Source organism: Hyperoodon ampullatus (assembly GCF_949752795.1).
Source record: "Hyperoodon ampullatus genome assembly, contig: scaffold_231, whole genome shotgun sequence".
NCBI classification, from domain to species: domain Eukaryota; kingdom Metazoa; phylum Chordata; class Mammalia; order Artiodactyla; family Ziphiidae; genus Hyperoodon; species Hyperoodon ampullatus.
Window position 1 is genome coordinate 424,462 of NW_027640392.1, and position 25,539 is coordinate 450,000.

At 50.6% G+C, this 25,539-nt stretch overlaps 1 long non-coding RNA gene across 1 annotated transcript in view; it reads left to right on the forward strand.

The window, feature by feature from the left end:
• The first annotated feature begins 17,289 nt into the window (after positions 1-17,289).
• The window catches only part of LOC307070142, a 29,339-nt gene continuing 21,089 nt past the window's right edge, over positions 17,290-25,539 (forward strand). The window contains exons 1-2 of the long non-coding RNA XR_013811532.1: positions 17,290-17,418; positions 18,779-18,848. This is a non-coding gene — a long non-coding RNA (uncharacterized lncRNA). The remainder of the gene's footprint in view (positions 17,419-18,778; positions 18,849-25,539) is intronic.

Sequence of the window (25,539 nt, forward strand, 5' to 3'; positions counted from 1 at the left end):
GTTCCACATGGGGTAAAAGCAGCAAGAATGGGTGGCCATCAGCATGTCTTCATGGATGAGGCAACAACTGAGCTGGGTCTCCAAGGATGAGTTCTCCTCTAGCCAAAGTGGCACTGAGCAGGAAACACAAAAGCTGAATGAATAAGGGAATGAAGGAATAAATGGGCATCCCCCTAACACCACACAAGGATGGCGGCCCACCTAGATGGTAGCTTGGGAACCCAGGGTGAACTGGGGGAACACTGGGGAGAGGCTGCAGCGTGATGCCTGCCTCACGCCCTTTATGGGCTTTGCTGCCATAGTGGCCTGTGCTCTACCTGTTCAGGGAGACTTGTCTGTCCTCTGCTCTGGGATCCTGTTGCTCTTTAACAGCACTGACCACATGTGGTGACCCATGTGTATTTGTCTGCCACATGAGGGGCCTTTGTGAGGAGGGAACGTTTGGTGTGCATCCCAGGATTGAAAAGAAAGAGAGGATGGTGGGGAGTCCTGCAGCAGTGGGATCATTGTGAGGGGTGCTGGGGTGGGGTGGGGTGAGGCAAAAGCCATTCCTGGAGCTTGGGGGGTGCATTAGTGGCTTTCCTTACCACATGGGCTTCTAAAAAATAAAACAGGCAACGCAGTTTGGGCTGCACCGACTTTAAGAAGCTTAGCGGACCTTTTGGCAGAGAGCTCTGGAAGGAGCTGGACATAGAAGGTGAAAGTGTGAGGGAGTGTCCTGATCAGAACTCGTGACCCAGATGAGATGGGAGGAGATGGAGTGGAAGGAGACTGAGGCCACAGAGGAAGTTCATGAACTGGGGGCATCAATGTGGAGACCACTTACATTCATTCCACAGCCTTCTCGCTCCTCACAGAGTGCTGGGGCCAGGGAGGCCACTCAATAAACATGCACTGAGTTGACCCAAAGTCACCAAAGTTTTCACTTTGAATCACTGGAATACAATATGCTGAATTCAACAGATTCGTGGTGAGACTTTTATGTTAATGAGCTAAGAAAGTGAAACGAAGAATACAAATAAAAGCAAAATGCAGATTCAAGAGAAATCTAAAAATCCACACTAGTAACTAAGACTCTCAATATGCAGCCCACTGTGGCCTCAGGGCCTTTGCACTTGCTGTTCTCTCAGCCTGGAATACTCTGCCCGCTCCATTGCCTGTTCACTAAATACAATCAAAAATTTGCTCAACCTTCCTTCCTATTTTTCTCCAAGATACATATCACCATTAGACGTTGTGTCCATTTTATTTTTTTCGATCTCCCCCACAAGTCTGTTGCCTGCATGAGAATGGGGACTCCCTCCTTTTTCATCACCCACTGCTGCACCTCAGTGTCTGGATCAGGCCTGGAACTCAGTAGGGCCTCCACGAATGTGCTTTGGGTGAGAGAGAAGTGAGTAGAGGGGACCCACAGCTCAGCATCAGCGTGTGTTATGCCAGATGGAGAACGAAGGGCTTAGAGGACACTCTGCTGCAGGTGTTGCTCTGTTGATCTGTATCCATCTCACTATTACAATAAAGAGTCAACATCAGGCCCAGGGAGAGCAGCTGCTCTGACTTGGGGAAAATCCTAATTATAACCTGCAACTCCCGCGCTGAGGTCAGAGGGGTGGCCGTCAGGTCCCAGGCCCTTACCAGCATCTTCCCTCCTCCCACCATCTCCTCGAATTTCCCTGAGAAACCCCGGCTCAGGACGTCCACCAGTCCCTCCACTTTGGGGGCCGGTGCTGAGCCGTCGATGTTTCCGGCTGAGACGGGTTTGGTCTGTGCTGTGGGACTTAGAAAACCCTCTCCTCCACCCTTGTCCCATCCGAGTCTCACCGTCCCCTCGGCCACACCCGCACCCGGAGGGATTCTGAGTCTTTGTTCAGCAGGTGAGAACACGAACACGCAAATGGAAGGCATTGAGGCTCCTCCAGGCACCACGTGCACCCGAACCTCCATGGCAAGTCCACAGGCTGATGAGCGGATGGGGTCCCTCCTGCGGGCCTCCCGCGGGCTGGGCCTGGACCTCCTTCCTCCCCGAACAGAACCAGAACCAGGAGACTGGCCGTGCCTGTGAGTGGAGAAGGGTAGGAACGGACAAGTGGCTCCAGTGCACTCTGATCCCGGTGCGGGGAGTCAGCGGGGGAATGGGACAGTGGGGCGGCTTGACCTGCTTGGTGGCCGCCATGTAAGGCTGCTTTCAAGATACGGCGGCACCTGCCAGAAATGTTGATGGGCACCAAGTGCTCCTGCGTGTGTAGGTGCCAGAGCCACTCACAGAGATCTCTCAGAACCAGCAGTAACAATAAACACCCGCACTGATTGGCAACAGGGGAAGGGCTGACTGTGATCCAGGAAACTCCCCCTAACCTACGGGGCACATTCTGACACGGGGTCTGAAGATGCGAAAAATCTCGCTTTGGCTAAGAAGACACTGGAGGATTTGAACGCTGGCTTCTAAGGTACATTTTTGGTAATGTAGAAAACTGTATTATTTCAAAATTGAAAGACTACGTTATGATTTTAGAAACAGATTAATTAGATGACTACTAAATTGTATAGTGCAGGCACTGGTGAAAATAAAAGCTAAGTTGTTATAAACAGGTTTAACATCAATTTTTATTTTCCTATATTTTATGTTATAGTACAAAACTGGTGTTTCTCTCTCTCTCTCTCTTTCTCCCTCTCCCTCTCTCCAGCTTTAAGATGTGTGTCACCATCTGATAGGTGCCATTTCTCCTGCAACATGTACACTTCATTGTGTAGGAGAAGTGACAACTTTTGTTCACAGGAGTGTAAATGAGGAGGTGAGGCGTGGGCGGACGGGGGCACTGCGATGTGGTGAAAGAAGGAAGCGACTTGGCCAGGGTGGATGTGCCCTGGCCTCTGGGCTCCTGCTTTGCCCACACACTTGGGGTGCCCTGGTTCACTCTCGACCCAGTAACAGGGGTCAAAAGGAGCCGTGCAGGCAGCCCCAGCCAACACTTTCCATATACTTCTCTCCATTCACATCATGGGCATGGAGTTCCCTCAAAGACCTTCAAATATCTAGGCTCCTCTGATTTCTTTAGTCTTAATTAGTCTTCTTGCCAGTGATGTCACTAACTAAATTAGCCTATACATGATCAATATTAATATATATTATTGGAATATAAATATTATTATATTATTGCTACATTATATATTGTTTATATGTTATGTTAATATACTTGTAATAAAGTAAATTATTAAATATAAATGAGTTAATATAATAATATGAATATAGGCTTCCCTGGTGGCACAGTGCTGGAGAGTCCACCTGCCAATGTAGGGCATACGGGTTCGTGCCCCCGTCCAGGAAGATGCCACATGCCGCGGAGCAGCTAGGCTCGTGAGCCATGGCCACTGAGCCTGCGCGTCCGGAGCCTGTGCTCTGCAACGACAGAGGCCACAACAGTGAGAGGCCCTTGTACCACACACACACACAAAAAAAATAATAATAATTAAACTCTGAGTATATATTACATATGGGAATCAAGCCTTTGCCTACTGTGTGTTCAGCTCTGCCCACTGAGCCACATTGTTTGTCTGAAAAAATGAAGACTTGAGGGCAAAGTGAAATGTGAGGGGGCGGCGGGCAGAGAAGACCCAACCTGCAGTCACAGTGAAGGCTCCACAACCGAATCCCTCAAGTGAAGCACGAAGTGTGTTCTCAAGACCAGCATGAGCCGCACAGTCGTAGTGAGGGGAGTGCATGCCAACCTGCTCTCCCACCCCGTGCGACCCGTCTGGAGTGGGGGGTGAGGAAGTGTCCGCCAGGTATTTCTTCTCTTTCCCTGCTCTCAGTTTCCTCCCCTCCACATGGTCGAATGTGCAGGACAGCTAAGGGCACTTCTGACTTTCCCCGAGGGTGGGTGCAGCACTGACTGGACGTTGTAATCGTTTCTCACTTACGTACAGGCAGTGAGTCGGTTTAAGTCATAGTCTGTAAAAAAGGCAATTAGCAGGACTAAATATGTACATAATTTGAGTGCGCACATTCCCATACACTCAATCTTCTCTATTTTTACAATGAGAGGTTACTAATTTTTACTCAGATTTTCAAACCTTGGTCACTGGGAAATTTACTAGTTGCCTTTGTTATCAAGATGGCAGACTGACCAAGGACTAAATGTAAACAAACCTGCAAAGTAATATGATTTGGTCAAAGCTGCCCAAGTGCTTTAGAAATATTAGTGTATTACCTTCCAGACCAATGAGAAACTCCAGAAGAAATTCAAATAGAGACCTCATTTTGTTCAGCGAAAAGGTGATAGTAAGAGGTGAGGTGAGGAAGCCGGCTCATCGTGAGTGGTGGGACCAGGCAGTTCAGATATTATGGAGGTGGCTGTGGTGGCAGGTCTGCCACGTCCTCCCCGGGCTGGTCTCTCAGCCCCCAGACGGGCAGCTGGTGTCGGTAAACTCAGGGTAGGGTGATCAGCTGATCACTGGCCACTTCTTTAGCATCACACATGAGCAGAACCCTGAGAGCTGGAAGGTGTACACATTAGAGCCTGTGTCACTCAGACTGGAGGTTTGGGTGGATTGCAGTGGCTGGAAGAGCCCCAGCGCCTGCCGCACGTGAGTTCTCACATGCTGGTTCTCCACTGCACACTGGCTGGCCAAACACAGTGTGGGTCCTGGAAAAACTGTGAGGGTCACACATGCTTCAGAGACCCTCCCCAACCCGGGCTTCTGGGCAAGGCTTCACCAGGGCTGCATCACAGCTCAACTTTGCCGTCTGCCTGATCCTGCTTCCTCCCTGCCCTGCCACAAAGGCTGACCCTTCACACACAGTCCTGCTTGTCCAGATCCATCCAAACCTCTGCCTTCAGAGAAAGTAACTCGTGATGGGTGGGAGTAGGGGAGACCATGTGAGAGGGATTGGGATGCAGCAAGGACGCCCTCGTGGGCCAGGAGGGGCCCCCAGAGTGCCCAGGCTGTGTGGCAGTCCAGGCACTGGAAGCCCAGGGATGGGACAGCTCCAGCTACTGTTCTCAGGGACGCCCCCAGCACAGGCCCCGCAAGGCTCAAGGTTTCCACAATGAAAAGTAACTCACATATGTGAGTGAGCTGCACTAAGACTTTCTCAGTGAGGGAGCCGGAGGATTGATAGAAAGACCACACTGGGCATTACTGACACAGAGTCAGACACCTTCTAAACAGGCTCTTGAAATAAGAGAAGATGACCTCCATGAAGCTATTTCAGTTCTGCCACGTTTCAAGGGTCAGGGGTCAGTAACACATGATGGAAATATAATTTCTCTGCTCAGTTACTGAACTCTCGGAAGCCATCCTGGAGCCATTGCACCATGACAAAGACATGAAGCAAAGGAAGGTGAAACTGCAAGGCAGCGCTGTGCCAGGAAGGTGGACTACAGCTCCGTTGTTACGTTTTATGACAATAAATGTACATATAGGGGCAATTTTGGGGGGATGTTGCCCCACGTGAAAGAAAAATTCCTCTAGGACTCCCCGTCCTGAGACTACCACAGAATGGGACGTACCCACTAAAGCCCCGGGGAAATGGGTAAAGTATTAAGAGCCTGGAACTAAGGGGATGTTTTTTTGAAAAACACCCTCTAGTATGGAGTTATGGCCATGGACTGGAGTTTCTGATGACATAGGATATTTATGGTTCTATTATAAAGGAAGATTAATTATAGAAAAGCAAATGCCTAGAGCAGAATTGATTGCTAGGATAGGGAGAAAACACTGTCTCAGTTGGAGGAAACAACGATAAAGGGCATGCAGGTTATATTGTAAATAGTTTTATGGAACCATTGTAAAAGGTTGCCCATGCAAGAAGAGAAATAGGAACAAGTAGCTCCAACTTTTACAATTAAAATAATCATATAACTGCTTGGCTTGATTACTAAGAAATAACCTGTGATTAATGGGAACTTGGGGAAACATTTTAATAGGACATCTAGAAACTAGGGGATATTTAAAAAAAATCTTTATAGAACATTTTGAGGTTTGATTGTGCTAGGATTATTTGGTCACGTACCTGGTAATGTAATCAACTACAATATATAAACCTGTGATTGTAAACAATAAAGGAGAGAGAAACATGCGATGCTGATACTTTAAGAAGTGTAATAGATTTATTTCCTTCGCCGATGCTATCCATCCCTTGGGTATCCCTGGACTCGCTGGAGCTGGACTCTGGCATTGAACTCTTGAAAATATAACTTCTGAGTTTTCTCCATGCTATAGAGGAGGTGTTTTCAAAAGATGTCTCCTCAGCATGCACACCAATGTTCATTGCAGCACTATTGACAATAGCCCGGACATGGAAGGAAACTAAATGCCCATCGACAGACGAATGGATAAAGAAGGTGTGGTACATATATACAATGGAATATTACTCACCTATAAAGAGGAATGAAATTGGGTCATTTGTAGAGATGTGGATGGATCTAGAGACTGTCATACAGAGTCAAGTAAGTCAGAAAGAGAAAAACAAATATCATATATTAAGTCATATATGTGGAATCTAGAAAAATGATAAAGATGAACCGGTTTGCAAGGCAGAAATAGAGACACAGATGTAAGAACAAATGTATGGACATCAAGGGGGGAAAGCAGCGTGGGGTGGATGGTGGTGGGATGAACTGGGAGATTGGAATTGACATGTATATATGAATATGTATAAAATAGATAACTAAGAAGAACCTGCTGTATAAAAAAAAAACAAACAAAAAAAGTGTCTCCTCAGATATGGGCTTCATGTGAACAGGTGCAAATCAGAGATTGTTCCCGTGCCAACAAAGTCCGGAGAGCACAGGCGGAGTGGCCAAAATCAGTGACATAATAAAACAGTTCTAAAGAGTAAGAGTAAAAGAAATCAACTCCATGTAGCAGTGTTCCACCCCAACAGCTTATATGTTTGTATTCAAGAAAAATAAAAATCTGCTTCTAGAATAGATATTGAAAATCAAACCTTGAATTTTACCAGGCTGAAAAAAAAATTTTGGAACTGGTTTTTCTTTTCTAAAAAATTATTTTGCTTTCATTCTTGCCTGGAACAATTTCACCAGTGGCTATTTCTGGGAGGGTATGAATTTACCCGCACGTTCTGGAGTGAGGATCCTCTTCCCTCTCAGAGCACTTGAACTGGCCATTGTGATGTGTGAACCCAGAGGGGCCAAAACAAGGTCTCAGACAAAAATTTGGTTTAAAATAACAGCAACAGCAGTCCTTCCTAGAAATACAGTTCTGTGTAGTAGAATTTTCCCCAGGCCACAGAGGCTGAGCCACATGGGGAGCTCAAGGTATGATGCATCCAGGGATGGGGACTGGGACCTGCCTTCAGGCCTGGGCCCAACCTCTCAGGAACCCGGTGACCAAAACCAATGTACTTTAAAACCTACAATGAAAACGGACAAGCCCCCAAATGTGCACAACGTAACTTTTTCAATGCCAACCTCAGTTTCCTGTGAATTATTTGTGAACTGATTTAAAAGCTGTGTTGGGGATGGCAGCAAAGGAAAGAGAGGACATTGGCCATAAAATTAGTTCTAAAAGACTTGTAATCAAACTAAATAAAAAATCTCTCCAATCTTTGGGAAAACATTTACTAATTTACAGGCATTGCCGTAAAGTTAACAAATCCCTTACAGTTTGGGGATTCTTTGGGAAGCTGAAGCAACAAGGGTTTGAAGCTTTAAGAGCCAGTTCAGGGCCCATCTCAGCTGAGGTCACCCTGCCTGTGAGCATCTGGAACAGGACTGAGCGGGGAAGGGGTCAGTTTCAGGGGCACGTTTACTGGCTGACTTGGTTCTCTCCCCTCATCCCTTCTGAGCCACAGCCCCTGTCACCCCATCGTGGTGTCAGTTAGAAGACGCCTCCTTCTGGGGGGAGGGGAGGCTCCTTGTTCTCAGACACAGAGCAGCAGCCACTGGTCCTATGTCTGCAAAAGCCCCACGTTATGAACTCATTTGTAATACTGTGTTTTATCATTAATGTGCTGGATATTTTTAATTAATTCATCTGAAAACTGGTTATCACCACAAAAGTTTTATTTTTGACCACACTGCATGGCTTGTGGGATCCCAACCAGGGGTTGAACCCAGTCAACACAGTAAAAGTGTGGAATCCTAACCCCTAGGCCACCATGGAACTCCCATCACCACCAATTTTAATAACAGAATTAGGTGCACTAGATACAGCCTAAAGTTTAACCTAAATTTTACAACAAAGTTTTTGCCTGTAAGTTGTAAAGAATTTGAAACAAGACTAGACTGTGTAAAGACACCACAAAAAATGCTTGGCGACTGGGCTTTATTCACTTTAAATAAAATTTATACACGAAAAATTAGACACAATCATTTACATAGTGATCAGCATAATAAGTGAGGGATAGAAATAAAATATGAACCTGGATATGCTGACAACAGAGTTACCTGGTTCTGTAAAGCTTTTGCACTGTTATTATACAGCAATAGAAAAACCAAAAGAAAAAAAAAAAACGAAATGGTGGTAATTCAAAGCCGTACTGTTACATGAGAAAACCAAGTTGCAAAACAACACGAATTATTTATTTAACAGAACTGATAGTGAATCTACACTATTTGTGTGTAAATGTAGATTTGAAAAAAAGTTTTTTAAAGGTTGGGGAAATTATACAAATAAACATCACACACATTGACAGAGATGAAAGGGAAATGTGCTTGGTTTTTGGTTTGGGGTTTCTGGGGCCCTGCAACATGGCCATACGCTGGAGTCTTAGTCCCCCAGTGCCCTTGGCAGTGAAAGCACGAGTCCTAACCACGGGAGCACAAGGGAATTACTTCCCTAAAGTAGGGTAATTTTGAAATAAAATTTGCACTGCTTGTATTAAAAAACAACAACGACAGTAACTGTGCATGTGGCGTTATAAAACTAGCTTGTCGTAAAGCCTAGCTAATGCACTTCGGAGTCAAGAAACAGGTAGGTTTATTGTGTGGGAGAGAATGGACATTTATGTAAGGATTACAAACAGAACACACACGAAGCACAACTAATGAAACCCTGGCTGCACAGTGTTTTCTACTCTAGTCACTAGAATATTTCTTGAGCACTCGCTGGGCTTAAGCCAGCCTGGAAATCAGCTACTTGCCCGAGGCAAGTCAGAATTTATATCAGACTCATAGAAAAGATGGATGAGTTTATTAGTTAGGCTACTATGGTCTCTCAGTGGAAGAAAAGGTACATTTTAGTCTCAAAACTCGTTTCGGCCTGTTCTGTCAGGGATTGCTACATGAAAAACAAACAAGCCAAACCAACATTAAAAAACAGCATTTTTGCATACCTGGTGGCTTTTGCCAATTTAGAGATTTCCCTTTTTCTGCCATGTGTCCAATGCCATATAAAAAAAAGGAGGCCAAGTGGGCAGCAGGCAAAGCCCCCGCTGTGTTGAGCAGCCGGGTGTCCGTGATGGTGGCAGCAGCTCAGGGTGCCCTGGGGTTCAGTCCTGACCAAGAGTGAGAGAGTCAAGGAGCATTTCCGCTCCGGGTCCCTAAAGGCATTTTATTCCTGGATAATCTGGATCTCCAGAAAGCACGGGATGGCCCGATACTGTTTCCTTCATCTCCCACAATTTTAAATAATTTGCAAATTTCTTATTTTCTGCAACCAGAGATTGGGAATTCTGGAGACAGATTATAAATATAACTATATAAGTCATTGTAAAGAGAGTATAATTAGAAAGACATGTGGGTCTAACTTACCTTGATATCCTAGTTACTGTGGCTTTCAGTAGACAAGGTACAGACTATATACACTGGACATTTTTACAAATTGGACAGCAAGGGGCAATTTTAGTCCATTATAAAAACAAACAAACAAAAGATAACTTTCAGTTCCCTGGTGTTTTGTTTGTTTTTTAAGCAGCTTGCCGCACTTGCGATGGAAGCATAAATACTTATATGCATTAGTGCACTAAGCACAAGCACATTAGGTTGCAGGGCTAGTTTTAGAAGAGCACACAGCTGTCTAAAATGATGTCTATGAAACATTTACAATTAACCACAGAAACAGGCTCTGCCATCTAAAAATGTACTTGGGACCAGCCCTGAATTTTGTCCTGTAATCCTGATCAGACAGACAGACTTGATACGTTTTCTTATCTAGAAAAGGAAACTAACAGAGAAACAAACAAAAGACCTAGCCTAGCAGCTCACAAGTGGGAAACAAAGTCATATTTATTAAAATATTTGGTAATACTCATAGTGCAGGCTCGAATGCTCTCAATTCGATGTACTTCACAGAATGGTTTTACACCTTTTCAATGACCAGTCTCTCCCAATCCTCAAAAGCTCACTCTTACTCGGAACAGTTAACAATTAATATGTGCTGAAATTACTGTAGGTCTGTGTTCTGGTACAATTCACAAGAATAAATAAAGACTAGAAATATTGATAAAATATTCCGGAGAGGCTGGATCCAGAGCATTTAATCTTTTATGAACAAAAGCCTGTGCACAACACATTTTATACGTGCTTTCAGGGAGGGCCCAGGCTCCCTGGGCTCCCTAATCCTCTCAGAATAAGAGCTCCTTGGCTGGGAGGTAAAAGAAGACTAAGGCATCCCTACTTCCCTCCCCATTCAGACCTCTGGTCCCATCACAGCCACACTGGTGGGAAGGAAGGTGGACGCTCGGGCACACACTGTCCCAGCTGCACGGCGATCAGACACACTGTAAGGAGTGTCATCATAGGGAAGAACGAATTTCATTCCACAGAGGATGTTTTGTTACTTTAACCTCTGTGTTCTATTGCCTTTGCTTTGAGTTAAGAATGTTGCCTCTAGCCTGAAATAGGCAGGATAGCCCATTCTCAAGGATCTGACCTTTAAGGGGATAACACTTTTCATCCATATAGAGATAAAAGTTGCAGAACAGAGAACAACATTTCTTTTGTTGGAGGTTTACAGGGACACCATGAGCTGAACTTCATGGACAAAGGATGTTCCTGCGCCAAGAAGTTTGCAACAACCAACCTCGAACCCCTCACCTGGCCTTTCAAAATGCTTTGCTGAAAGCCTTTGGGGAGTTTGGGCTTTTGTTGGGCACAAGCCACCTGTCTCCTTGCGCGGCCCTGCAATACCTTTACTCCGCTCCGAACTCTGACATTCCACTTCGCGTGACCTCACTGGGCATCGAGCACAGGAACTCGTGTGCAGTAACAGGAGCAGACGTGTCTCACCACACCTCTGCTTCACACGTTCTGCTGGGCTGTGTGCGACGACTCAGAAGGAGATTTAGACAAAACACAAACAAGGGCACCAGCTCACTTCACCAATCCACATGGGAATAAACACCAATATTTCCTGATCTTTTGGTATTCCAAACAACGCTGCCATGCATAACCTTGGCCTATGGTTTTCCACTGCTAGAAAATTTATAGGATAAGCTTCCAAGGGATGTGCAACCTGGACTTTCTCTAACTGAAAGAACACGTGATAAGATGTTACTATGTAAAGATAGTGAGTTGCTGAATCCTTCTGAGGAAACTAGCAATGAGACTTCTGCTTCCTTTAAACTGTAACCTCTCTATCAGACCCCTTCTCCACCTGCGTTTAAAAATATTCCCCAATCTGGTCTACCTTCAGAAACCCTCCATAATGTGCTCTTGTTCTGAGCACGGCCCTTTATTCTCACCCAATCACAGCCTGACCTGGTACATACCTCCTGTCTCTCCCTTGCCCTCTGCCTGTCACTGTTCACCTCAGTCCATTAGAGCTGGACTCCACATGGCCAGATAACCTCCCATGTATGGAGAAATGGATCACGGATGATTCTGAACCATGGAGCCTGGACGCTCAGGAGAGAGGGAGGCATGCACAGGGGATGTAGCGGACGAGAAGAGGAGGGAGAGGAAGGAGGTTTCCTGCGTGGTCACTATTCAAGGGAACGTGCTACGGAGCCCAGAGGCGGGGACCGGGGACGTCAGGCTGCAGATAATCCTCGGGAGCTGGTGAGCAGTAGTGACGGCTGAACTGGGAGGCGGGGGCTCCAAAGGGAAGAGCGAGCGGGGAGGCTGCTGGGAGTGCTGGGCGGAGCACACACGGGAACCCGAGGCAGCAGAGAAGCGGGAAGGCACAATGAGCGTCCCAAAGGGAGGACGGGATACCATGGCAACGAGGATGTGTCTGTAGTGACGCGTGTCACAGAAGGGTGGAGAAGAACGGAATAGAGGTGACGGGAAGGGAGATTAGGTGTCATTGATTAACTCAGACAAGTGATTCACGACAGGCTAAGGACAGGAGACAGAGCATAGGCTACACTGAAGGACGCGTAAAAATCAATAAATACAAAACATACATGTTCAGATCGAGAATTTGTTGAGACGCTCTTTCAAAGACTATAGAAGTAAAGTTGCACGTGAGAGGACATTGATGCTGAGGTGATGGCTGACAAGAATGATTCTCCCACCTAGAAAGAGATCCCGTCAGGAACATGCTGTGCAGAGGAAAGCAGGGAGGCCACGTGACACTGGTGAAATGATGGGACAGGGGGCACATGTGTCAGGTGGAGATCCTGGGCCTTCTCTGGAGGAGGGTTTCTTGCAGACTCCACATGACCGTGAGCTGAAAACGTCAAGTGGGAGCTAGCTGAGTCAGTAAGAGTTACTGCAGCTGAATTGAGTCTGTAAGTGGTGCAGATAAAGCACAATACGAATGATCCTGGCCACAGGGGAAGGAGTGTGGAGCTCTGAGCGGCTGCCTACCACCAGACACAGCCTGCTGGCCTAGAAGGAGGCCCTTCCCCGGAGCTCTTCTGACTTTTCTAACTTTTCTTTCTTTATTTTAAAGCTACACGTTCCTTAAACTCTCCAAGCAATTTGCTGGTGACTTTCTTCCACAGAAGTAGGATTTCTAAGGTCTGGTTCCCTTATAGCCTTTCTATGTGACTTTCAGAAAGATGAACTTTTTCTTTGAGACAATAGTTCTGCAAATTTATAAATGAATTCATTTTCGCTCATGCTGAGCAAGACTGCTGAACTTGGCCTTCAGTCTCCTGTGTTAGAAATCGGCTCACTGATGTCAGAAAAGCCCCTGCTGATTTCAGAGCCTGCCATCTTGCTGGTGCCTGACCGACTCTATCCAGCCGAATAGGACTTCTGGACCCTCTGTCTTCCCCGTGTGGGCCCAGGACATCTAATGTGCACTAGGAGTGTAGAGCAGCGTTCACAGCAGCACCAAATCGGAGACCACAGGCGCCCGGCCTGAGCCAGGCCCTGACTCGGCCCATCCCTCCCCTCCCCCCCCACCCCGTCATTTATGCCGTCACTCAGGACAGTGGAGCCACAGGGTCTCCTCCCCACCCGGCTGTGGACCCGCCGCCAACGTTCTGATCTTGCTCTTCCCTCTGCCTAGGCGGCCTTGACCTAGCCCTTCAAAGGGCTGGTGGCTTCTGCTCACCTGGATGGCGGCTCGGATGGTAGCTCCTCAGGAGAGCCTCAGGGCACCCCATCGTCTAACGTGGGCCCCTCCCCAGCCCTTTGCACATTAGAGATTTCTCGTTTCCTGTCACATCTCAAATGCCATCTGTAATGAAGGAGGCTGAGTCAGCAGCAGGGAACGCCCTGTTGTGGTGAGACTGGCTGGCTGTCCCGCCAGCAGCAGCCCGGAGCTCTGGGCTTCGGTCATCACCAGCTTTGTTGTGTTGGTAGCGCTCTTCAAAGTTATTTTTCTTACACTTTTATTTAGAAGAGTCTGTGCACTCCCCCCAGCAACGTGAGAGCAGGATCCCTTGTGTCTCATTCACTAATGTGTCCCTAGTGTGTACAATCCTCAGGAAATGTGCTGAAAAATGAACACAAGTGGACTTAAGGTCCCATTCGTCCAGGCCCCTCAGTGACGGAGGAGTTAAGTGAGCTGCTATAGTCACTCAGCTGGCCACCTCAGGCCTATCCAAGGACGCTCACTGCACACTTGAGAACAGAAACAACTGCTAATGACTACACAAAAACATGAGTGCTGAGATCCAGGAAAAAATATTCTCTACAATACCTACTGTGGGAAAGTGTATTACAAATAGACAGCAGAAATGTGTAGATGGTGAAGTATCTTGAGAAATGTGGAATACAAACTTTGATAACAAGCAACAAGAAATAACGCACCCCCAGTTCAGTGGATCGGCGCTTGCACACATGTAAGCACTACTGAGCGAGCGTGTGATTTTCAAAGCAATGAAACCTTGTGCTCAGTAAGATGGGCCTGTTTTCCTTCAGTACAGTCATTATTGATCAGTTAGTGACTTTCTGTCTTTATGAAGTTGTAAATATACTTAGAAACACTAGGGTTAATCAGGAACTAACTTTGAATGGTAACTAAAAAGTAGAACACAAATAATGGTAACTGTTATATTAGTGTTCAAATACGTATGCACATGTCACGGATGAATGGCCATGAGAATAAACACATGATTTGTGATTAAACTCTGGTGCTTCGGTTAATTCTACTGCTGTTAAATTTTATTTAATATTTTTCTCATAACTGAAAAGAAATTAATTTAATCTTAACAAGAGTGCTAGTCCTGAAGAACTGTGTGTACCTGGACAGGAACATTCCAAGAATTCAGAGTCAGGCATAGGTTTATCACTTACCTTAGACTTTGTAGCAAAGGGTTTGTTTTGTTTTGTTTTGTTTTCCCACCAAAAAGAGGTCGATATCTCCATGACTACGAGGTAGAAGATTATTGCAGACATGGTAACAGTCCCATTTTCAGAATGTGTTCAAACACCAGGGGCGGGGACACTAATTCAGAGAGACACAATGCCCAGCCCCCCAGAGATCCATGTGTATGTCTACACTCCAGAGGTTTCTGACAAGTGTTCATATATTGAACAATTATAAGATGTTCGCAACTAGTCTACAATAAGTTGGCACTTGATAAAATAAAATCCATGTTTAAAACATTGTGAATTATAGGACTCTGAAAGATTATATATTTTCAGAATGATTGGGTTATTACAAATATTTTACAGAATTCTGAGCCCTTGGAAAGCTATTCTGCAAGATGCAAGGAGAGGAAAGTTAGATTTCCTTTCCTAAGAGCAAGGTTTGCTGTTCACTACGTTATAAAATAAGTACTTTTAAATTTAATTGTTTAAATTCTAAATTATGTTTTTGCAAATCAGTATGCTTTATAAGTATAGAAAATTTTCTCTACAAGCCTCTTAAAATTCCATTGACCAACTATTTTATTTGAGATTTAATGAGTTTCCATTTTAAATGATATTAGACAAAATGATATCTATTTTGATTATTTCATTGGGGTCCTCATTTCATTCTAATTTCATTTTAGATAATTCAAAACAATCCAAAATAACACGATATTACCAGATAAGTCAGCATTTCCCAGAATGTATTATAGGCTATATACACTATTGATAAATTTCAAGTAAAATGTACTTATAAATACAAAAGAAAAATACAAACTGTCTTTATCTATGTGTTCTCATTATGCAGGAATGCATGTTAAGAAAGAAACGGTGCAACAGATGCAACAGTATACCAGGAAGTTGCATGAAAATGCTTTTTATTTGGGCTTCTCTGGTGGCGCAGAGGTTGAGAGTCCGCCTGTCAATGCAGGGGACACGGGTTCGTGTCCCGGTCCGGGAGGATCCCACATGCTGCGGAGTGGCTGGGCCCATGAGCCATGGCCGCTGAGCCTGCGCATCCGGAGCCTGTGCTCCGCAATGGGAGAGGCCACAACAGTAAGGGGCACGCTTACCTCAAAAAAAAAAATGCTTTTTATTTAATGACAAAAAATAGTATGTTTCTAATTACTTATTTTTGCTTTTATAAAATTTTCATAAGTATATGTAAATTATATAGTAATTGTGTCATCAATGTGACCATTTTTATGGCTTTCTTTCCTCTAAGTGTAAATAGAACTTATTAAATCCTGACAGTTTTCTATCAATAAATTATTTTTATGTTTTGATTTTCATGTTCAATAAACTTTGGCAAACAGTTCTACAGTTACAAGAGATGTCTCTAAAGCAAAGGTCAAACTAGTTGTATGGTTTACTCTGCCTCATTCGTAGGACTGGAAATACTTGGCAGTTTCTGCAGTTGATGCTAATTCAGATGGGAGCTGTATTCCAGTTATGCTTATTTGTGGTGATTTCTTGGAAGAAAGAAGTCAGCACATGAATTCCTTTCTCAGCCTAGTAATTATTGCACATTTGGTGGCTGGGTTTATTATGAGGTTCCTTAGGGTAATGTAATCAGTTTTACAGCCATCCAAGGTTTATTTCAAGGGGCAAAACTCACCGAAAGTTTACCTGCTTATTAAGTGCAACCCTCAGCATATAGTGGTAAGAAAATACTACTTTTCTAGAGAAGGAGCTGGCACCATTTTCTAAAGGGCCAGAGAGTGAACATCTTAAACTTTGCCATATGACCTCTGCTTTATCCGTCAAGTCTGCCATTGTAGCAGGAAAGCAGACAGAGATAAAAGGTAAACAAAAGAGCTGCGTTCCAATGAAACATTATTTATAGACACTAAAATGCGAAGGTCATATAATTCTCAAATGTTGCAAAATATGTAATTTTTTTTTCAAGATTTGAAACTACAAAAATCATTTTTAGCTTACAGGTCCTACAGCACAGGCTGGGGGCAGCATCTGGGCTCTTTCACACCAGAGATGAAGGATGAAAGAAGGGGCCTGCCTGAGCATGTGTAGTTGGCTCCTGCCTTGTTGTCCAGTGCCAGCCCTGAGCTCAGGACAGACAACACAGGGGCTCAGCGAATCCCGCTCCAGTTCTTTGGCCTCAGTGTGGAAGCCAGCAGAGTGAGAAGTCTAAGCGCCCCTGCCCCAAACCGGCCCAGAGCCAAGGGCGGCACGTATGGCTGCTCCAGCAGGCACACAGCTGGATGTGAGCAGAGAAAGGGGGTGGGGCCAGACGGCAGGAAACCATACATCTTGTAAACAACAGAGGTCTGTAGGCAGACATAGAAAAGCAGGAACTTCTGGACGTACAGAAAACCTACATTTTGGGGTGACAAGTGTGCTGGAGGCAAAGGAAGGTGGGAAAACGGGAATCTCAGGCCTCTAAATGTAACCTTTTGCTCATTAAGCCCTCATTACAATAAAACTAGCCTTGCAGATGAGAAGTTCCCGTCATGCACCGGGGCCGGAAAACTTCCCAGCGAGGCTCAATACGGAGGAAACTCCCTCCTCCCCTCAGAAAGGTGGAGCTGGGGTGAAAACCAGGAAGTGCGACCCCGCCCCCACCCTCCCCCATGAAGGCTCCGCCCCTTCGTTTTCACGCCCCTTGTAAGCAGCCTGTCCAAGCAGCTCAGCCCCGCTGCGCACCCCCGTCGGCCCCCTGCGCCCCAGAAGTCCTCGCTGTGTCTTCTCCTTCTCCCTGTTGTCTCTGAATTCTTCCTGCGACAAGATGCGAACCTCTTCTCTGGTGAGGAGGCGGCTGTGGATCCACCGGCTCTTCCTGCAGCTGGGCGGGCGCGTCTGGGAGGAGCCCCTCGGTGCGGGCGGAGCCCAGGACCCCGGGCCTTGGCCTCTCTGCTCCGCGCCCCGGGCTTCCGGGCGGGGCAAGGACTGCAGGTACAGGGAGCTCCGCTGCAGGGGCCCGGCCGGGAGCTGGAGGAGCGGCGGGCAAGGAGGGCCCGCCTCCCTGTCCGGAGCCGCGCAGAGGCCTCCGCCCACAGGGAGGGCGGCCGAGGTGTGGAGCCGGCGGGGGGCACCGCGCTCCTCGCCGAAGGCCTTCCGGCCCCAGGCTCGTTCCCCACGGGATCAGAACCGCCCCGGCTTCCTGCACTCGGGCCGCTGCTGCACTGGGCGCCTCTTCCTCCCGCTGGCCACTCGCTCCCCCCTGGGCCTCCGCCTCCGATCCTCCGGGAAGTCGGAGCCCTGAGTTGGGCCGGAGGAGAGAGGGGCTCAGGGGCCGATGTCCCAGCATCTCTTCCTTCCCCCAGAGGGGCCTCTTCAGGGGCGGGGGTCCGTCCAGGAGCTGATGGGGCTGGGCACCAGGAGTGAGGTGCTGTCCTCCCACGTCCTGCACGGTGAATCCAAGTCCCCCTAAAACTGAGTTCCCTCACTGAGTTTACAGATGATCTCTCTATCCAAAACTTTCTCCCTTTTCTTTGTCACCTCTGACCTCAATGCTGTGCTAATGGAACACTCGTCAAGGAGAGTCAGGTGCCTAGACTTCCAGATTCAGGTGGTTTCTCCAGGGCAGGATGAGGTCAAAGACCCCTGAGGCGGGGACCACCTGGCCTGGGAATCATAAACCAGAGACAGCCTGACTTCTGAAGCTATGATGAACAAATGTCACATATAGTATGGGATTAACAGTTACACAATTCTGTTCATAAAAAATATAGCTAACCAGGATTTGCTGCATAGCACAGGAAACTATATTCAATGTCTTGTAATGACCTATAATGGAAAATTATATATATATAATGTATAAAATTATATATATAGAATTATATATATATAAATATACATAAAATATATATATATATAATTTAATATATAAAGTGTATATAATTTTATATATGTAATATTGTATATACACTTATATATGTGTATATAATTATACATATATATAATTTTTCACTATAGCTTATAGATTTTATATATATGTATATATATATATATAACTGAATCACTTTGGTATACACCAGAAAGTAACACAATATTGTATCAATAAGTCAACTATACTTCGATTTGTTAAAAAAGGAAAAAAAAAGAGTCACAGAAATGTCAAATGATAACGATTAATGGCAGCCTCTTTGTCCTTCCCTTTAAAGAAGCCCCGAACTCAACGGCCCAATTGGAGTGTGTCTGTGGCTTGTCTCCCAATCCCTTGCTTGGAGATCTGTAAGTAAACCCTTACTTTGATTAAAACACCTGCTGTCACAGTTGGGCTTTCTGCAGCTCAGTCACAAGAGCCCTTGCTCCATAAGAAGAGCACGTCAGGTTGGCAGTTCCAGGGCTTGGAGTGTCATCGACGGGCATGGTCTCTGAAGGGTGCAGGTCTGGGGACCTCCCAACTCATGGTCATGTCCCCAGGGTCTCCATGATGCTTGAACTGCTGTCCCCACCCCCACCAGGGGCGGCGCAGTGGGCTTTGGAGCAGCTGGGAAGAGCAGAGAGCTGTGGAGGCCCTCCTTGCTGGGCCCAGAGCACGTCCCTATCCACTGCCCTTGTAGCAGCCTCCGTGCACTAAATGAAAGTGGGATTTAGTGTCTGTAACTCATATTTTAGCTGTTCATTATATTCTGAAGTGTAATAAAGAAACTCTTTAATGGTGTTGTCAATATAAATATTCCGTAAATCAACCTATACTAGGAATAGAAAAGAATTATATTTGAGCCAAACTGAGGTCTATAGCTCAGGAGACATAGATTCTAGAAGGACGTGAAATGTGTTCTGCCAGACTACAATATTGGTGAGGCTTATAAAGGCAAAAGCCTCAAAATGACATAGGTTGATTGTCAAGAATTATATATATATGTATATATATATGTATTTTGATGTGATGGTAAATGGATTTGTTTCTTTAATTTCCTTTTGTGACATTTCACTGTTATTGTATAGAAATGCAACAGATTTCCATGTTTCAATTTTATATGCGGCAACTTTACAGAATTCACTGATGCACTCTAGTAGTTTTCTTGTAGCGTCTTTAGGATTACACACACCCACACACACACACGAGCACCCCCGCACGCACGCACACGCACACACTCGCACTCAGGGTGTTGCATCGTGCAGATGTGTCGGAACTCAGTTTCTTTTCTTTTCTTTTTTTCTTTTATTCTTTTTATTATTACTTTCTGCTTTGGAACAAAGTGAATCAGTCGTACGCGTACATCTGTTCGCACATCCCTTCCCTCTTGCGTCTCCCTCCCTCCCACCCTCCCCATCCCACCCCTCCAGGCGGTCACAGAGCACCACCACCGGAGCTGATCTCCCTGTGCCACGCGGCTGCTTCCCGCTCTCTATCTACCTGAGGTTTGGTACTGTCTATAGGTCCATGCCTCTCTCTCGCTTTGCCACAGGTTACCCTTCCCCCTCCCCACCCACATCCTCAAGTCCATTCTCGAGTAGGTCTGTGTCTTTATTCCCGTTTTACCCCTAGGTCCTTCATGACCTTTTTTCCCCCCCTTTAAATTCCACATACGTGTGTGAGCGTACGGTATCCGTCTTTCTGTGTCCGACTTACTTCACTCTGTAGGACAGACTCCAGGTCTATCCGCCTCACTACAGAGAGCTCAGTTTCGTTTCTTTTTATGGCTGAGTAGTATGCCGTTGTTGTAGATATGTGCCACCTCTTCTTTATCCGTTCATCCGATGATGGACACTTGGGTTGTTTCCGTCTCCGGGCTATTGTGAATAGAGCTGCAGTGAACATTTTGGTGCCTGTGTCTTTTTTGAGTGATGGTTTTCTCAGGGTATATAGGCCTAGCGGTGGGATTGCTGGGTCCTATGGTAGTTCTACGTGTAGTTTTTTAAGGAACCTCCCGTCCTGTTCTCCATAGTGGCTGTACCGATTCACATTCCCACCAGCAGTGCAAGAGTGTTCCCTTTTCTCCACACTCTCTCCGGCAGGCATGGATTGTTTTCTAGATTGTTGGATGATGGCCATTCCGACTGGTGTGAGATGATATCTCATTGTAGTTTTGATTTGCATTTCTCTGATGATGAATGACGTTGAGCATTCCTTCCTTCGTGTGTGTTTGTTGGCAGTCTGTCTATCTTCTTTGGAGAGACGCCCATTTGAGTCTTCCGCCCACGTTTGGATGGGGTTGTTTGTTTTTTGGCTATGGAGCTGCGTGAGCTGCTTATACGTTTTGGAGATGAATCCTTTGTCAGTGGCTTCATTTGCAAATATTTTCTCCCATTCTGAGGGTTGTCTTTTGGTCTTGTTGACGGTTTCCTTGGCTGTGCAAAAGCTTTGAAGTTTCATCGGGTCCCATTTGTTTATCTTTGTTTTTAGTTCCATTTCTCTGGGAGGTGGGTCCAAAAGGATCTTGCTGTGATCTGTGTCATAGAGTGTTCTCTGCCTCTGTGTTCCTCTAAGAGTTTGATAGTTTCTGGCCTTACATGTAGGAGCTCGCTTTCTTTAGTGGATGGCTATGGACTCCACCTTCGCCCCCTCCCCCGCCCGCCCGCATTCCGCCAACCCCCGCCTCACCATCCCAGCCAGCCCCGCCCGCCCGTGACTGTGGTCAGTCCGTTTTGAAATCCACGTTCTCGCGACCGACCGCAAGTGCGATTTCCCCACCCACGCACGCACGCACGCGCGTGTTGTCTTTGGACTTTGTCGCCGTGTAGGCAGAGACAGATGTTTGTTTCCACTCGTATGGGGTCAGAGTGTATCCTTCCCTTCCCTTCCTTTCTGGCTTCTGGGTTTTGCGTGTCTGCTTCTGAAAGACCTCCACCGTTCGAGAAAGGGTGAATTCCTGCGTTGTTCTCTGAGCGCTTGCCTGGTTTCGGTTTGCCTGTCCCCGCCTTCCCTGTCTCCCTCTCTCCCTCCCTCCCTCCCTCCCTCCCTCCGTCCGTCCGTCCGTCCGTCCGTGTCCGTCCGTCCGGGCAGCCGGCGATCTTGCTCGTGACCCTCTGGGCAGCCCGTGCCGGCCGCCCCGGGCCCCGCCGGCGTCTCCGTGGGATATCCCCCCGCCGAGGAATCGCGTCGTCTCCCTTGAGGCAGCCTCCCGGCGACATCTTCCCAGCTTCCGCCCCCCCCCCCCCCCCCCCGCCAACCCCGTCTGCTGCCGGTGTGGCGCCGTGTCGTGCCGACCCGGGAGCTAGCTCCGTCCGAGACGGACGCCTCAGGGCCGCGCCAGACGCCCGCCGCCTCGCCCCGGGCTTAGGCCGGGCGTTTGGGCGGCCCGGCGCTGCCGCGTCCTCGGTGGCCGGCCGGCGACAGGGACACGGCCCGGGGACGTTGGAGCCGGTTGTCGGGAGCCACCTGGTGGCCGCTTTTATATTGTCCCTTGTCTCTGGAGCTCCGGCGACCTTCGTGAGGGTTGTGACTGCGCCGCCGGGCCCGAGGCAGAGTTCCGTGAGCCGGGCGACGTTGGTGGCGACTGTCCCGGTGGCGCCCGGGCGTGGGCGCCTCCTGCTGTCGCTTGAGATTGGGCGTGCAGGTCTATGTGGCTGTGACCGTCGCCGCGCTCTCGAGCCCGTTGTGTGGGACCGTCTGGCCTGGTCGACCAGCATCCGGCCGCGGGGACCGACCGACACGGCCACCCGACCCGACCCGACCTGGGACGGGCCGCCGCCGCCGCCGCCGCCGCGGTGGCAAGGGAGAGGGTCTTTCTTCCGCGTCCTCCGGAGCGGAGGACTGTGGCTTGGCGGTCGGGCCCTCTCTCCTGCCTCTCACCCTTTGGACCGTTGGCCTGGGCCGCGAGGGGTGACCCGGAGAGAGAGGCAGCACGGGCCCGCGTGCGGTCCCTCGTGGGCTCCGGTCGCCTGGGGGGCGTCTCCCTGGGAAAATGTTTTCTTCAAGTCTCCCTCCCCTGGGTGTCCGGGGACGTGGACGGACCGGGCCCTGCTCGCGCGGGGTGGCCGGGGAGGGCGCACCCGGCCCTTCAGCGGGCCCACGTGGGTCCCGGTCGGTCGGCGGACGCGACTTTTTCTCACCCTCCCCCGCCCCACCCTCCTCCACCGCGAGTCCCGGGGTGGGGACCGGCCCGAGCCGTTCCTTCCTGGGTGGCCCGGCTAGCTAGGGCGGCCCGGGCCCCGGCGCGCTCCCTCGTGGGGCCCGCTCGTCGGAGGCGGCCGAGTGTGGGACATTTTCTTGCTCTTGAACCGAGTCTTCGCCCGGAGACTCGGAGGGACCGGTACCTGCCCGCGCGGGCGGGCGAACCGGGGAGGGCGACCCCGGCCCGCTCGCCGCCTCTCCCTCCCCCACGTTTCCCCACCCCCACTTGGTCGCCACGCTCCTCGGGTCGACCAGGTGGCCCCCGAGAGCTCCGGGGCTGGTGTGGATGGGGAAGAGTTGGGGACAGGTGGCCGGACCGAGGTTTCGGGGTCCCCCCCGCGATTCGTGGATGGGCCCCGCTACCGGGCGCTGTGATATTTTCCGCCCGAAATGGGCCTTTTTTGCCACCAGATAGGTGCTGACACGGTGTTCTCTGGCGTCTAGTCGCTGAGGACTTTGGGTCACTGGGCGCACGCAGGGATCTGGGCTGTGGGCCGCGGGCCGCCGTCTGGCGCCCGAACCGTCCCCTTAGCCCCTTGAGCCGCCCGCCTGGGCCTGCGCGCCGGCTCTCGTGCGTATGCCTGTGTGTGTGTGTGCCCGGCTGACCCGACCCGCGGTGCCGCCTCCGGTCTCTGGCTCACCCGAGGGCGGCGGGGCGCGAGGTGTGGCGTGTGGGTCTTCCACCCCGTGCGACTCCACCTCGCCCCGCTGCAGGCACCCGGTGGTGGCTGCGACGACCCCACCCCGCAGGCTCTGTGCCACGTGTCAGGCGTTCTCCTCGCGGGGTCGTCGGCCACTGGAGTTGCCCGAGAAGGAGGGTGGGGCGGCGGTGTGCCGGTGAGGCGGAAGCAGGCTCCTCTGGTGATGGTCCTCGCCGTGCCCCTCCCCCACCTCCGGGGCCCTGTGGCCCGTGGCTCTCCGGATTGACTGATCGATGTGGTGATGTCGCGCTCTCCTGGGCCGGGCCGAAGTCGCGTCAGACGAGGGACGGACGTTCTTGTCGAGCGGGACCGCTCTTCTCGTTGTGTCCGCGTCGTGCCCCTCGCCTCTCTTGTCACGCACTCCCGACCTGTCGAGAGGTGTGTGTGGAAGGCGGGGGCGCTGGTGGTCTCCGGCCCTGATCCTCGGCCTCCCGCCCTCCCGCCTCACGGCGTGGGCGGGCCCGTGGTCCTCGGACGCAGCAGACACTCTTGCTTCGCCTCCTTGGCGTGTGCCTCGCGAGCGGTCCTCCCCGCGTTGGTGGTGGGGGGCCTGTCCCGCCGCTGCGCTGCGCGCCCCTGCCGGCGCGTGAGCGTGCCTTGCTTGGTCCTCCGCGGTGCCCCTAGAGCGCTCCGGGTCGTCCCTCAGGTGCCCGAGGCCGAGCGGTGGTGTCGTTCCCTTTTCCCAGCGTGCTCCTCGGGTCCCCGCCGCGGTGGTGTGTCCCGTGAGTGGCTCTCCTGGGGGGGGGGTCGAGACGGTCAAGGGGAGGCGTGGTGTGCGCCTGTTTCCGTCTGCCCCGGTGCGGTCGCCGTCGCACGGTGTGCTGCGAGGGGACCGAGTGTGGCCAGGGCATGGCACACGGGCGTGGGTGCGGCCGTGTCGGGCCGGGGGCCTCTGTGAGAAGGGGGTGGTTTCTGTCGCGCTTCTCGGGCGTGCTCCCTCCTTCCGGGGCCCGCTAGACAAGCCCGGGGGCGGCACGGCGGAGGTTGTGCCCCCTGGCTGTGGCCGCGGACGCTCCTTTGGGCCGTGTGCTTTCCCCGTACCGCAGACCCCCCCCAGCCCACCCCACCCCACCCCGCCCAGTCGTGGACTCGGCGGCGGCTCGTGGAGCGCCTCCGCGGGCCCGAGGGGGGAGAGACGATGGGTGGGGGATGACGCCCCGTCGGTGAGAAAGCCTTCTCTAGCGATCCGAGAGGGAGCCTTGGGGTACCGGACCCCCCAGCCGCTGCCCCTCCCAAGCGTGCAGTGGCCACGAGGGCGACTGCCAGAGCACGTGGGCAGAGTCCCTCGCCTTTGCGGGCGGGCGGGCTCGCGCCGGCCCCGCGGTGGGGCCGAGCGCCGCTCTTTGCCTACCGCGGCCCGCGCCTCCCCCCTCTGAGTCGGGGGAGGGTCCCGCCAGGCCGGCGTCCGGCGCGGGGCCGTGTGCACGCGTGTGCGCGCGGCGACCCCGGTGGTTGAGCCCAAGGGGGCGGGGAGGGGACGCCCGGGCGTGTCCCGACTCTCCAGTCCCGCAGCCACGAGGAGCCCGTCGCGCCTGCCCTGACCGTGCGTTGCGGCGGGTGGCGCGCGGTGTGTGGGCGCACGGTGCGGGTCGCCTCGCTCGGGAGCGTTTCCCTGGGGCACGAGCCCCCGGGGGTCGGACTTGGATGAAGGCGGATGCGGCGAGGACGCCGAGGTGTGGAGTGTGGGCGGACGGGTCCCTCCGTGCCACGCGGGGGGAACGTCGCACGCGGGCCCTGGCGGCGGGGCCGGGTCGTGGGAGGCCCCGGGGTGGCTGGGGCCGGCCGGCGTCTCAGGCGTCGTGGGACCGCCCTCGTGTGTGTGGCGGTGGGACCCCGCGCTTGTTTTCCTGGTGGCCCGGTCGTGTCTCGGCCCTTCCTCTCCCTGGGCAGCGCCCCCCGCGCCCCTGCCCCGCGGCCCTCGGTGCGTGTGTGTGTGCGCGTGCCGCCGCCCCCTCCCCGTCGCCGCCGGCCCTAACCCGCCCCCACCCCTCCGTGCCCGCCCCTTCCCCGTCTTGGTTGGGACCGAGCTGGCCTCGCCCACGTGAGGGTGTCGACCCCCCGGCCGCCTCGGCCGGCGGCGTCCCCGGGTGGCGTGCTCACGGTCCCTGAGGCGGGGTGTGGGAGTCGGGCGCGGCGGACGTGTGTGTGGGGCCCGCGG